Raw genomic sequence first — 14212 nt, forward strand, 5'->3', positions numbered from 1 at the left:
GAATCGTGGGAGCCATCTTATTTCATTACGCATTTTATTGATGGGTTACAGAAAGATATACGTGCTGCTGTAGTTTTACATCGACCCAAGACTCTCGATACTGCCGTAGATCTTGCTTGTTTACAGGAGGAAGTGCTGGAAGCTATGCGCAAAGAAGATAGGAGGGAGGATCGTCGGCACTCGGCACCGGCTACGTTCCGAGGCGTGCCACGCACAGCCCTTCCTCTGCCACCGCCACCAGCAGCTGCGCTGACCAAGCCAGCGCTACCAATGGAGGGGCGCAGCGCGGATCGTCGCGCACTGGAAGCGGCGCACCCTCAACCAACAGAAGACAAGATTGCAGCCCTCCATGCGTACCGACGCGCCCGCGGGCTCTGTTTCACCTGTGGCGAGCGCTGGGGGCGCGATCATCACTATGGGCCAACCGTCCAACTACACGTGGTTGAGGAGCTTCTAGCCATGATGCACAGCGAATCGGTGGACATCAGTGAACCAAGCGCGCGTGACGACGCAGTCAGCGATCGGAGCGCGGACTGCTGCGTCATCTCCAAGGAGGCACTCGACGGAGGGGAATCCCCCACCACCATGCGTCTCCACGGCTGGGTGCAAGGGCGCGAGGTGTTGATGCTCGTCGACTCTGGCTCGTCCCACAGTTTCATCTGTGAGTCGCTCGCCACACAACTGCAAGGCGTGGTCAAGGCCAAGCATCCTCTGACGGTGCGCGTGGCCAACGGAGGCGTCATGCGATGCGACCAGGAGCTGCCGGCGTGCCCATGGCAAACCCACGGGGTCACCTTCGACACCAACCTTAAGGTGCTTCCGTTGGGTTGCTACGACGTCATCCTTGGCATCGACTGGCTTGCACAGCATAGCCCAATGAAGGTGCATTGGCTCGAGAAGACGATGGACTTTGACTACAAGGGCGACACGGTCCACCTCCAAGGTGCTCGAGCGAATATCAGCCAGTGCCACCAGCTATCAAGCGACGAGCTCACTGAGTTGTTGCAGCGCTCGGGTGTCGCGCGCATGGTTCAATTGTACGCTGCAGAGCAAGGGGAGCCAATCATCACCGAAGTGCCGGTGCCTGCTGAAGTTGAGGCCCTGATCAGCGAGTTTGGACACCTGTTTGAGGAACCTAAAGGACTACCACCACAGCGCTCTTTCGATCACACAATTCCTCTCCTGCCCGGGGCGAAACCTGTCAACGTGCGCCCATATCGATACAGCCCGGCCCAGAAGGATGAGATTGAGAAACAGGTTGCAGACATGCTTGCCCAAGGTATCATCACGCCCAGCTCCAGCCCCTTTGCTTCACCAGTGCTGCTCGTTCAGAAGAAGGATTTGTCTTGGCGTTTCTGCGTGGACTACCGACAACTCAATGCAGTGACAGTCAAGAACCGCTATCCTCTGCCTGTCATCGACGAGCTACTGGACGAGCTGGCTGGTTCCACGCTGTTCACCAGTCTAGATCTCCGAGCCGGATATCATCAGATTCGTATGAAGCCTGAAGATGAACACAAGACCGCTTTCAAGACCCACCATGGCCACTTTGAGTTCAAGGTTTTGGCGTACGGCCTTACGGGGGGACCGGCAACTTTCCAAGGAGGAATGAACATAGTGTTGGCTCCAGTGAACCGCAAGGGAGTACTGGTCTTTATTGACGACATCCTAGTGCATAGCGCCACATTGAAGCAACACTGTGAGCGGCTGAGAGAAGTGTTCCAGCTACTCGACGAGCACCAGCTGAAGATCAAGATGAGCAAGTGCACCTTTGCCAGGCCCAGTCTGCTGTACTTGGGGCATGAAATCAGTGGAGATGGAGTCCGCACTGACCATAAAAACGTAGCGGCAGTAGCAAAATGGCCAACACCAACCACCGTCAAGGAGGTACGCGGTTTCCTCGGTCTCGCGGGGTATTATCGCAAGTTTGTGAGGAACTTTGGCATCACCAGCCGCCCATTAACAGACCTGCTCAAGAAGAACACAGTATTTCGATGGACTGAGTTGGAGGAAACAGCTTTCCAGGAACTTAAAAGAGCACTGATAACTGCGCCAGTGTTAGCACTGCCAGATTTCAAGGTCCAATTTGAACTGGAAACAGATGCGTCGGACAAAGGCATCGGTGCCGTCCTGAAACAAGGCAAACACCCGGTGGCTTTCTTGAGCAAGGCTTTGGGTCCACATAACAGCGCATTGTCCACATATGAGAAGGAAGGGCTGGCGATCCTATTGGCGGTCGAGCATTGGCGGCAGTACTTGCAGAACGACGAGTTCCTGATCCATACTGACCAGCGAAGCTTAGTGCACCTTGAAGACCAACGGTTGGCGACACCTTGGCAGCAAAAGATCATGTCCAAGCTCCTCGGCCTGCGCTACCGCATAGTCTACAAAAGAGGTGTGGACAATCGCGTAGCAGATGCCTTATCCCGACGCCCGGGACCCCCACAAGGAGATCTGCCATCGATCACGGTGACGGTGCCGGCTTGGTTAGACTCCGTTCAGCAGGGTTACAATGAAGACCCTATGGCACAAAGGTGGCTGGCTCGTCTAGCTACAGGGGCAACCAACAAGGACGGCTTTACTTTGGACTCAGGTATCATCAAGCAGCATGCACGGGTATGGTTAGGTAACAATGTGCCTGTTCAGAAACAAGTGTTGTCAGCCTTGCATGCGAGTGCGATTGAAGGGCACTCTGGTTTCAACGTCACATACAAGTGAGTGCGGCGGCTGTTCACTTGGCCAGGGATGAAACAACACGTCAGACTGTTCGTCGAAGACTGCCAGATTTGCAAGCAAGCCAAGCCGGAACGAGTCAGGTACCCGGGACTCCTAGAACCCTTACCCGTACCTACACAAGCCTGGGAGGTCATCACTATGGATTTTGTTGAAGGTTTGCCGCAGTCAGCCAGATACAACAGCATATTAGTGGTGGTGGACAAGTTCTCGCGACTAGCCCATTTCATTCCATTGTCGCACCCGTTCACTGCATTCCAAGTGGCTCAGGCTTTTGTTAACAACATCTACAAGCTCCACGGATTGCCAGCAGCGATTGTCTCCGACCGTGACCCTATCTTCACAAGCATCCTGTGGAAGGAGCTGTTTCGTCTGACGCACACTGAACTACGCATGAGCACAGCTCGCCACCCGCAGACGGATGGGCAGTCAGAACGAGTAAACCAGTGTCTGGAGACTTACTTGAGGTGTTTTGTCCATGCATGCCCAACCAAGTGGTCCCAATGGCTGCCTCTAGCTGAGTTCTGGTACAATACCTCACCACACTCTGCCTTGGGGACGTCCCCTTTCGAGGCTCTGTACGAGCACGCGCCAAGGTTCTTTGGCATCGATGACCCACTGTCCTGCGCTGCACCGGATCTAGAGGATTGGCTGCAAGACCGAGCGCAGATGGAGGCCTTGCTTCGTCAGCACCTGCTTCGAGCGCGACAACAGATGAAAGACTCTGCAGACAAGAAAAGATCAGTGCGCGTGTTCGCGGTGGATGATTGGGTGTTTCTGAAGATCCAACCCTACATCCAACGGTCGCTGGCCACGAGAGCTAACCAAAAACTTTCCTTCAAATATTTTGGTCCGTTTCAGGTGGTGCAACGGGTCGGCCAAGTCGCCTACAAGCTTCAACTTCCCGCCTCATGCAGCATTCATCCAGTTTTCCATGTATCTCAACTGCGGCGAGCACTTCCTCCGTCAGAGCAGGCGCTGGAGGAGCTACCAGCTGAAGCAGCACCCAGTCCCGAGCCCGTGGAAGCTCTGGGCACTCGTCTCCACCGCCGTGGCAAGAACCAAGTCCCGCAAGTTCTCATCCGCTGGACTGATCAACCAGCGTCCCTGGCGACCTGGGAGGACCGTGATGAGTTGCAACACCATTACCCAGAAGCTCCAGCTTGGGGACAAGCTGGTTCTCAAGAAGGGGAGACTGTTACGGCCCAGCCTACAACCCCTACCGCACCAGCCCACACCAGTGGTCAGGCCCAAGAGAAGAACGGACGAGCCCGCAAGCCCAGCAAGCGGTATGGAGGCCCAGAATGGACGACCTAGCTACTTAGGCCAGCAGGGGAACCGAGCAGAGGCAGGCAGGAACGAGACACTGGCGGCGGCGGCTTTCTCTCCCGATCCCCTTCCTTCCTTGTATCCCATGAACCCTAGATCGAAAACCTCCAATTCCTCTGTACTCCGCTTGTAATTGAGTTGAATTGCCTAGTGGGAGCGTAACATCGCTCGACCTGGGAGACGAGCGCGTCAAGCCCGTCGAGCCTCTTCCAGTGCCTATCAAACCGGCCCGCTGCCGTCGACGACAGCGACGACGCGGTGACGGTATGGGTCCGTGCCTAATGAACGTGCACGGGAGGCTGGGGGCGGCCGACGACGAGGACGACTCGGTGACAGTATGGGTCTTACAGGGCGAGCGGTGGAGCCGCCGTTACGCGGTGAAGGCGCACAGGCTCGCGATGCCGTACTTCGCTCACGGCGACTGCGTCCTGACGCTTGGAAGCGCCGGCAAAAAGTTTGCCGTGTATTGGCACAACGTGAGTGAAGCGGAGAGGTCACAGGGCAGCGTGGTGCAGATCAGAGACAAGGACCGACACAACGGGGAAGTACTCTCTTCCTCTTACCGCATCGACCGGACGTTTTCCTCAGCGCGGCCTTGGTCGGTAACTGATCGTGAATCTGCAGGGGTTTCGTAGAGATATATCTTATGGAGTGGTATTGTACTTGGATGACAATATAGACCGTATGTGACAGAGTACAAAAACAGAGTTGTCTAAGTTTTTTTTTCGTTTGAAATAATGTATTACTCGATCACAAGGTCCATACAATCAATCACTGCAAACTCCAATGCCTTTGAAGGCCCCGAACCTATCCAAGTCATCGTTCTGCCTTCTAGACGAGCAAACTTAGCTAGACTATCACTAACCTTATTTTGACTATGATTGATATGAGTAATACAAGAATCATGAAGAGATATAAGATAACGGATCTCTTTAATGAGCGACGCGTAAACAGATCTGTCCACCTCCTGAGCCTGTATCAGCTTCATTGCGACAATGGAATCCATCTCGATCATGATAGGTAGGACACTCCTCTGGATAGTAAATGACAAACCCTCCATGCAAGCACACAATTCAGCTTCTAGGGCTTCGCGACATGAGAAATGCTGCCTACACGAAGAAAAAATTATAGAACCCTTGTCATCTCTCAGCACCATGCCAGCGCCTGCCGATCCATCATCTGCATATGAGCCATGAGTGCACAACTGCACCCAGCCGGCCTTGGGCGCAATCCACTTGGGATGAGCAACATTTGTTATCACATGTGACCACCGTTGAAATATCATATGTGATATATGAGAGCACTCTGGCTATGTAGGAATGATTTGGTTTTCGAGGGAAAAAACACCTCTCCTTTGCAGGTTATTTTCCGCTGTACGCACTCGCTTCGTACGTGGTCTACACTACACCGAACGAAGTATCAACCGCTATTCAAGACGGTGTGTACGCGGTTGGAGTGGGTGGCCAGGGAGGTCTTCACTCAGCATGGGTGGCAGCATAATCTACGGATAGCCGCATCAACTCCTTCGACATAGGCGGACTGTCGGTCCTATATGATCCTTCTATTGCTGATATGTCGCCTTTTTTATATTCTTTCAATTTGTTTTTGTTTGGCTATGTGCATCTTAGTTATGCAGAGGCGGGTGATGCTCATTATGTTTTGTATCCGCTTGATGCTACATTGTGAGTCAATAAAAATGCCCTTTATCGAAAAAAGGATCGGAAGAGAGATCAGTTCTAATGCCAATAAGAGAGTCAAGGTAGCTGACGAAGAATCGTCTCGAAGCTTCCATAGGCGGTACAGGCTTATGATGGATGACCTCATTCCTGATGTACCACGCCCGCCAAAGCGTCATTAGCAACATGGAGTGCTCAATTTCCGGCAGTGTCTCTAACACATGCAGCAGCCATTCTGTACCAGAATTATGCATGGATGTAATACACGGGAAGGTCCACACATCTGCCATTGTTTCCCATAAGATACGTGAGAAAGTGCACCGGCATAATGAGTGGAAACAGTCCTCAGTCTCTGTAGCACACAACGGACATAAATCATTTATTTCAAGGCCACGTACATGCTTGTTTCTCCATGTTGGCAAAGAATCTGTAGCGACCCTCGAGGCAAAATTTCTTACTGTTGGTGGAACCTCTGTAAGTTAATAAGTAGTACTTTCTCTGTAAACAAATATAAGAATGTTTAGATCACTAAAGTAGTACTCCCTCCGTAAACAAATATAACGCTCTTATATTTCTTTACAGAGGGAGTACTTTAAATCTACAGGGTCGTGGAAGATAGACATAGCAACATGGAGTACCGTACGTGACAAAAATACTACTACAAAATAGACATATCGCTAGCCAGACGACGAGGAGAGGCGAGATCACCATTTCTTGGCCTGACCCTTGCCCTTGCGGTCACCGGCGTAGCGGTCCATCTCCTTCGTGTACGCGTCGGCGGTGGGAGGATCGTCGTCTTCGTCCGTGCTGGTGGAACCACTCTCAAACGCCGTTGAGATGTAGCCGGAGAGGCGGCGGATGGCGCGGGCCTGCTCGTTCGCGTGGCGGGCCGCCTTGGCCATGGCGGTCTCTATCTCCCTCGCGAGGCGCTCCGAAGCTTCAAGCCTGAGTCGGAGTGCCTTCGCATTTTTGTGCAAGAGGCGCCTAGCGTCCTAATCCGCCGTGGTCAGTGTATGGCGCATGACCTCCGGGACGAGCGCCTCCTCCGAGTCGACGAGGACGGAGCGGGCGCTTTGGAGGGAAGAGCCAGCCTCCTCCGCGGCCACAACCCATTGTCGCTCGCGGCGTGCTGCCTTGGCCTCCGACTCCGGCATTCGCCGCACGGAAGCTGCGAGCACGAGCATCCAAGGCTGCCTGGTAGAGTTGGTGTCGGAAGGGAAGGGGAGAGGGCCGCCTTGCTTCGGATCAGGGGACAGGCGAGCGCGGGCCGCATTGCGGCGGGCGCCATGGAGTTCGAGCTCCCACCTGTGTGCAGCCGCGACCGCTGGATGGCGATGTGGAGCGTCATCGTTGGGCGCGTCGCTGCCAGCGCCGGAGTACTCCTCCTTCAGGCGGCTGACCCGGTCTATGGGATCGGTATCAGTATCGAAGGCGTGGTCGAACCTAGACATGGTTTAGTGGTTGGACAGATTGAGAGAGGAAGGGGAGAAGATGGAGTGGCGCGGAGAGGGCGACATGACTTAGAGGACGAAATGTTTGACTAGGGTTCGTCGGGTCCAATGGAGTTTTTGTGGGGACAAGTAATTAATAGGGGCGGCGAGGGCCATAGTGGGCCGGTCCAGCGTGGTGGCGGTGCCCGGGCCGGGAGCGTCCGCGCCTCTCATATCCGCCCAATATATGGGCTGGATATGGAGTTGTCGGACATCCTAACTTTGGGCTAGTTGTGAGGAGCCCGCGTAAGTGCGTTTTTGTGATAAAAATTCGAAAAATGCTTAATTTTGCCCGACTGATTTTAGGCAGCTCGTAAGCCGCCTCGTTCTTTTGACGCGTGTCCCGCGTAGCCCCGCTACTAGTAGAGTACCTGGTCATTTCCCACCGCAGAAACCTTTATCCCTGTTAAGGATAATTAACCCCTGCGGCTAATCAGGAAATCCCTGGTTTCCCTCACGTGCGGTTGCAACTCTAGCAACCGCCACGTCAGTTCCTTCCCTATTCCACCCCTTGCCAACCGGTGCAACCCAGGAGGCGCCTCTTCAACCTTGTATATAATCTGTGAAAGATGATCAATAAAGACTACACAAGTTCATTCCATTTGTTTGTCTCTCGTTCCCTCTCGATTAATTACGACACATTATCGCTCTTCCTTGGGGTCTCGGCGATCAAACGAAAAAGGAATCGAAGAAATTCGATCCAAATCGATTGCTGACCAAATCGAAGACATTCGATCCAAACTGAAGACATCCGGAGCGACCCGGCGTCACATCCGCCCAACGCGGAATGGCTCCCAACGCAGAGCCATCGGTGGCCCTCGGCCCGGTCTCTGCCTTTTGATGAAAATTTGAAGTTCTCATGTGCCCATAAAAAGTTGCTAAGATCAATGAATTTCTTGACTAATACTATCTTAATTCAAGGCATATTGTTAGCTCCTCCTAATTGATTTCCACATTGGTCTAGCTTAGTGACTGTGCTTCACTACAGAGCAAACAATGGCGCTTCACTACGGAGCAAACGATAGTTGCATGAACCTGTCGGTCCCCTAGCCATAGTTTTCGATGCGTTTAAAGAAAGGCATATATATGATTAAGTGTGTATGTTTCAGAAAAGCTACTCAACATGACATAGGTAGAAACTCACCTTCGCGTAGCGTAGGTCTGGGCATGTATACTTATCAGAAACCGCTGCTGCTGTGAAGAAGAAACACAACCATCAGTTTCGTTGTTTTTTTTTTTTTTTGAGGAACTGGCAGGTCACTGCCTATATATTAAGCCGGAGAAAAGTAAAACAAATAGTTCTTACAACCATCAGTTTCGTTGTTTCCAATGGAATCAAGGAGCCCACTACAGACTTATCAACTGGTGAGCACTAAGTGCAACAGAGCATTACAGAAGGCACTGGACGAATAGCATCCTAGTTTAACACATGCTTTATTTTTGAGGGGTTGATTTAACACATGCTGCAAGCCTGCAACAGGTGAGCCAATCTTAGGTTAAAGTGTCAACCTGCTTCTTGCCTAGAACAAGGCAAAGCTATGTTCAGTCAAAGAAACCGTAGCCGGAATATATGGAATGTTAATTGATTGCAAGGACAAATTAGAACTTCCTCCGATCCAAAATAAGTATTATGGATCTGAGGGAGTAAGTGATAAACCCGCAAAAAAAGAGGGAGTAAGAGCATCTTCAACAGGCGCCCAAAAAGAGCTCCGCGCACTAAAAATTCGTTTTTTTTTGGGCGTCCAACAGCTCCAGCAGATGCTGTAGCGCTAAAAAGTTTTGGGCGCGCGCTGAAAAACGCTATCGCGCGCAGCATATTTTGGGCTTCGGATTGGGCGCGCTTCACAATTTGCACTGTCTGTTTTTTGGGCGCGCGTCTTTGGGTGTCTGCTAAAGCAATGTTGGTCCCGGCGCACTAAAAATGCTAAAGTGGCGCGCTATAACTTTTATTGGGCGCGAGATTTTTGTGCGGCCGTTGGAGATGCTCTAAGTGATAAGTACAATACTGTGCTCCAACATTCTCTAATGCCAAAAGGCATCATATTAGATTACCAGGAGATGGACAGTACATAGGCACTAAAGAGCATTGTTACAAAATATAGATGAAGCCCCAAAGCCTGCTCTGTCTTAATACCGCAACTCTGGTTCTAAAGGTAACTAGAACTAAAGCACGGTCTGTTCAACGATTCAGTCATTATCGAATTCCTCCGCGTTCGGAATGAGATCAGGGAGCCCGTCAAAGCTCTTCTCATCTTCTAGTTCAGAACCCCAGGCACTAATGGTGTAGCTAGAGAGGAGCTTAATGATGGTAAACGGAGGGTCGGCATCACACAGGAAGACATTACTTGGGTCGCTTATGGCTCCAGAGATCCTCTCTTCTTTTTCATCCTTAAGATCATACTTGTAGATGGAAATGTGTGAAAATCAACGCATTTTAGGTAGTAGATGCACTTGGCTTCGACCGAATGGAACTTGTCGGCATTAACAGACAAGCACTGACGATAACCGAGGAAGATGGCCCGGTTGCCAATGCTCTTAACAGGCTCGGGCGCGCTTCTATCATCGTCTATCTTGAAAACCTCCATGCGCTGTTGCAGCTTAAAGATCATGAGGAGTTCATTAGCAGATTCCACAAGAAAGCAATGGTCGTTATGTCTACTTTCTGAAGGCACACAGAAATCATCAAAAGGACACACAGCCAGCATCTCAGAAGGACCAACATCGAACAAACTAATCAGGCCATGCATCTTGTCGCTCACATCTCCATCGGTGTAGATAAATCCTAAGGTGCAAGAGACTGCTCTTCTTTCTCAACTTTGAACACTTGCAGGTAGCTTCAGGTTTCAGGCACCAGATACCTTAGTCTGCTCTGCTCTCGTCGCCCTCTTGGAAAGCCGCAAGACCACACCGCCGTCAGCATTGGCCGAGAACATGGAGACTAGGCCCGCTCTGTGCCTCACTATGCAAAGTTAACATCTGATGAGAATTCCCACACACTCCCAAGTTATAATTAGAAGAGAAAATACATAACCAAATTTACAGCAAATAAAACATGGCCTGCTGCATGATCTAGTATCTGATCCCTCAAGACAGTTGATTAGTCCCATTTTTCAGAATTGACTTGAACCAATCACGACAAGCCTGTCTGTAAAACAAAGAGATTATTCCATTCGAGTTCTAGACTAGTCAAGCTTGTAAAAAGCACATCAATACATCATGGATGCTGCAAGGTTCAGCACATCATGGAGTCAATAAAGTAGAAAGAGCTGAAAATGCTACCAGTGAAGATGCAATCAACCAGATACTTCATCTTTTGAGAAGAAACAGCCATAAATAAACGATACATTCGGCACAGTTGTGGAAGTACTGCTGAAATAATCAGTCAAGATCGGAAGTACAACTAAAAGCACAACCGCGTAGAAGATGACCTGTTAGAAGATGAACTAGCTGACAATGTTGATGGCAACAAGTTAGAGAAAGACAACAAGGAGGAAGAGAATACCAATAGAGAAAAAGGAAACACTGGAGGAGGATCCACTCCCTCCCTCCAAAGTAACAAATCTGCCAATAGTGCCTCAAGCCAGAACTCAAAACAGAAAGTGGTCGACTATCTGAAGCAACTACAAGACCCAATCAGCGTGGAGCAGAGCTACAACATCCTGCAAGGAATGGAACTTGAAGAGGACGAGGATGAGATGGAAGATCTGCTAACTGAAGATGGGAATGCAATGGGTGGAGATGGAGAAGAGGTGATTTTCAGCCCTCAGCTCGAACCAGAAAATGCCCCCAACCCTCAGCCTCCTAATGATGAGACAGTGATTCAGCATGGGAACAAAGAGGGGAAACACAAATGGGGCCCAGTACAAGCATTCAGGAAGAGCAACAGGGTTGAGGTGGGAGGCAGATCCATGCTGGAGATTGCAATCAACACTAAGAAAGTGCATAACCTGGAAGTCACAAAGAAAGACACCAAAGGTACCATTGTTAAAAACTCCTTTGAGCTTTTTAGTAACCCTAGTTTCCTAGAAGTAGCTAAGAAGATAGGAATAGAGATAGATACTAGTTACAATTTCCCTGTAGAAGCTAGTTCTTCCAACTCTCTGCCTTTGTCTGAAGGACAAAATGCAGGGGGATTTGAGCAATTTAATGCTGGATTTAATAGTAGTGCTGTTGATAAGCAAAAGAGTAAGATAGTTGATTTTAACAATGTGAATCAATTAGTAGAGAAGCCTGAAGGCCCCCCAGATATTAGTAGTCTAATCGATTACCCTAGACTCACAAAAATCTCCTGGGCAAAGGAGCCTGGAGGGCTCCCTACACAAAAAGAACTCATAGATTATGGTGGTTCGCCTGGTACTCCCTCAGATTTCAATGTGATCCCCTCTGAGCACTTGGACCAAAGTGCTTTGTGGAGCCTAGTCTCCAAAAAAGGACGGGGCAAGCACCCTAAGAAACACATGTTTCAATGAATGCTTTGTTCTGGAATATTAGGGGGATAACAACCCCAGGAAAAAAACCTTGCATTATTGAAACTCTAGCTAAACATAAACCTAGTATAGTGGCTTTTCAGGAAACAAAGAAAGATAAACTCTCTGCTTCCTTCTTAAAATCTATTAGTGGTGATAAACCTTATAGTTGGCATCACCTACCTGCTGAAGGCACTTCGGGTGGTGTGTTAATAGGAGTTGATTTGGATATTTTTGATGTTATTAGCTGGAAATCCCTCAAATACTCTGTCTCATGCAATCTGGTGCATAAGACAAGTGAAAAAACTTTTAGGTTCATAGTAGTCTATGGATCACCATATGATGAGGGCAAGGATGAGTTCATCTCTGAACTCCATAGTATGTTCATTGATGACCACCCACCCACTATTGTAGGGGGAGATTTCAATTTAGTTAGATATCAGAAAGATAAGAACAATGGGAGGATTAACCATAGTTGGAGTGACAAATTCAATGCTTGGATAGAAATTTGGAGCCTGTTAGAAATTAAGATGTCTGGAAGACAATTCACCTGGGCAAATAATCAAGATAACTTGGTTATGAGTACCATAGATAGGGTTTTTTGTACCACTGAGCTAGATGCAATGTTTCCCTTAAGTAGTTCTCAAGCTCTCCCTAGAACTGGTAGTGATCACACTCCTATTCTGTGGGATTCTGGTATAGATGGTACCCCAAAAAGCTCAAGCTATAAGTTTGAGAAATGGTGGCTACTAAGAGCTGAATTTAAGGAGCTTGTGGAGAAAAATTGGTCTGCCCCTGTCAAAAGTACCACCCCCATGGACATTTGGCAGGAAAAAGTGAGAAGATTTAGGAAGTTTAGTAGAGGATGGAGTAGAAATGTAGATGCTGAGATTAGGAAAGCTAAGCAGGAGTTAGAAGAAGAGTATGATAAACTTGATATTAAATCAGAAACTGTGCAGCTTTCTGAGGTAGAAAATTTGAGGATGAAAGAACTCCTCTCCAGACTCCATAACCTTTGGATTGTAGAAGAAGTTAAAGCTAGACAAAGATCCAGGGATAGGGATATCCTTGAAGGGGATAGAAACACTAAGTATTTTCAGGCTGTAGCAAACCAAAGGAGGAGGAAAACACTTATTAATAAGCTGGAAGGACCTACTGGCACTACCACAGATGTCAAGAACATGTTGGGTATAGCCACAGACTTCTATAAAGACCTCTTTAAGAAAGAAGATAGAAAAGGTTTTAGAATCAATAATAATTTCTTTGCTGCTGAAGAAAAGGTCAATGACTTAGAAAACCAATCCCTACAAAAACCTTTCTCTGAAGGAGAAATTAAGGACGCCATTTTTGGTTCATACTCTGATGGAGCCCCTGGTCCAGATGGTCTATCATTTATATTCCTCAAAAAAAATTGGGAAGTGATTAAAAAAGATGTGATAGCCATGTTTGATGATTTCCATAAAGGGGAATTGGACCTTTATAGGTTAAACTTTGCTGTGTTGACCCTTATCCCAAAAGAGAAAGAGGCTACCAGCATGAAAAAATTTAGGCCCATTAGTTTGATCAATTGTATCTTTAAGGTGTTTACCAAGGTACTTACAAATAGATTAGCTATGCTGATGAATAGGCTTACATCTAGTAACCAATCAGCTTTCATAAAAGGGAGGTTTATTCTAGAGAGTGTAGTCACAGCACATGAGGTGCTGCACTCCACTGCTAAATCTGGCAACCCGGGTCTAGTATTAAAATTAGACTATGAGAAAGCTTTTGACAAAGTTAACCTGGATTTTCTTATTGAAATCCTAGAAAAAAGAAACTTCAACCCCCTTTGGGTGACTTGGATCAAACAGGTCACACACATGGGATCAGTTGGAGTGAAAATTAATGGAATAGAAGGCAACTACTTCCTTACAGGAAAAGGCCTGAGACAGGGAGACCCTTTGTCCCCCCTTCTCTTTAACTTGGTAGTAGATGTTCTGAGCAAGATGCTCTCCAAAGCAGCTTCAGACAAGCTGATTAGTGGTCTGTGTTCTGAGCTAATTCCCAATGGTGTCATCTGCTTACAATATGCAGATGACACCATCCTCTTCATGGAGAAAAATGAACAAAAAACTAAGAACATGAAGATGGTCCTCACTTGCTTTGAGCAAGTCTCGGGCATGAGAATCAACTACTCAAAGAGTGAGATCATTCCAATAGAACTTTCCCCTGAGGAAACTCAATCCTTTACAGATATATTAGGATGTAGAATAGGGACTTTCCCAATAAAATACTTGGGGATTCCTTTACACTACGATAAACTTAGGAGGGAGGATATACAACCCCTGATAGACAAAATCCTCAAAAGGATGTCTGGCTGGAAAGGCAAGCTCCTCTCCTATGCTGCTAGGCTGACTTTGATTAAGACCTGCCTGGCTAGCATCCCCATATACCTCCTTTCATTTTTTAAATTTCCAAAATGGGCTCTAGATATGATCAATAGTCAGATGGCCAACTGTTTGTGGAATGACTTTGAAGA

This window comes from Triticum aestivum, chromosome 3D (genome assembly GCF_018294505.1).
Source record: "Triticum aestivum cultivar Chinese Spring chromosome 3D, IWGSC CS RefSeq v2.1, whole genome shotgun sequence".
Classification (NCBI taxonomy): Eukaryota; Viridiplantae; Streptophyta; class Magnoliopsida; order Poales; family Poaceae; genus Triticum; species Triticum aestivum.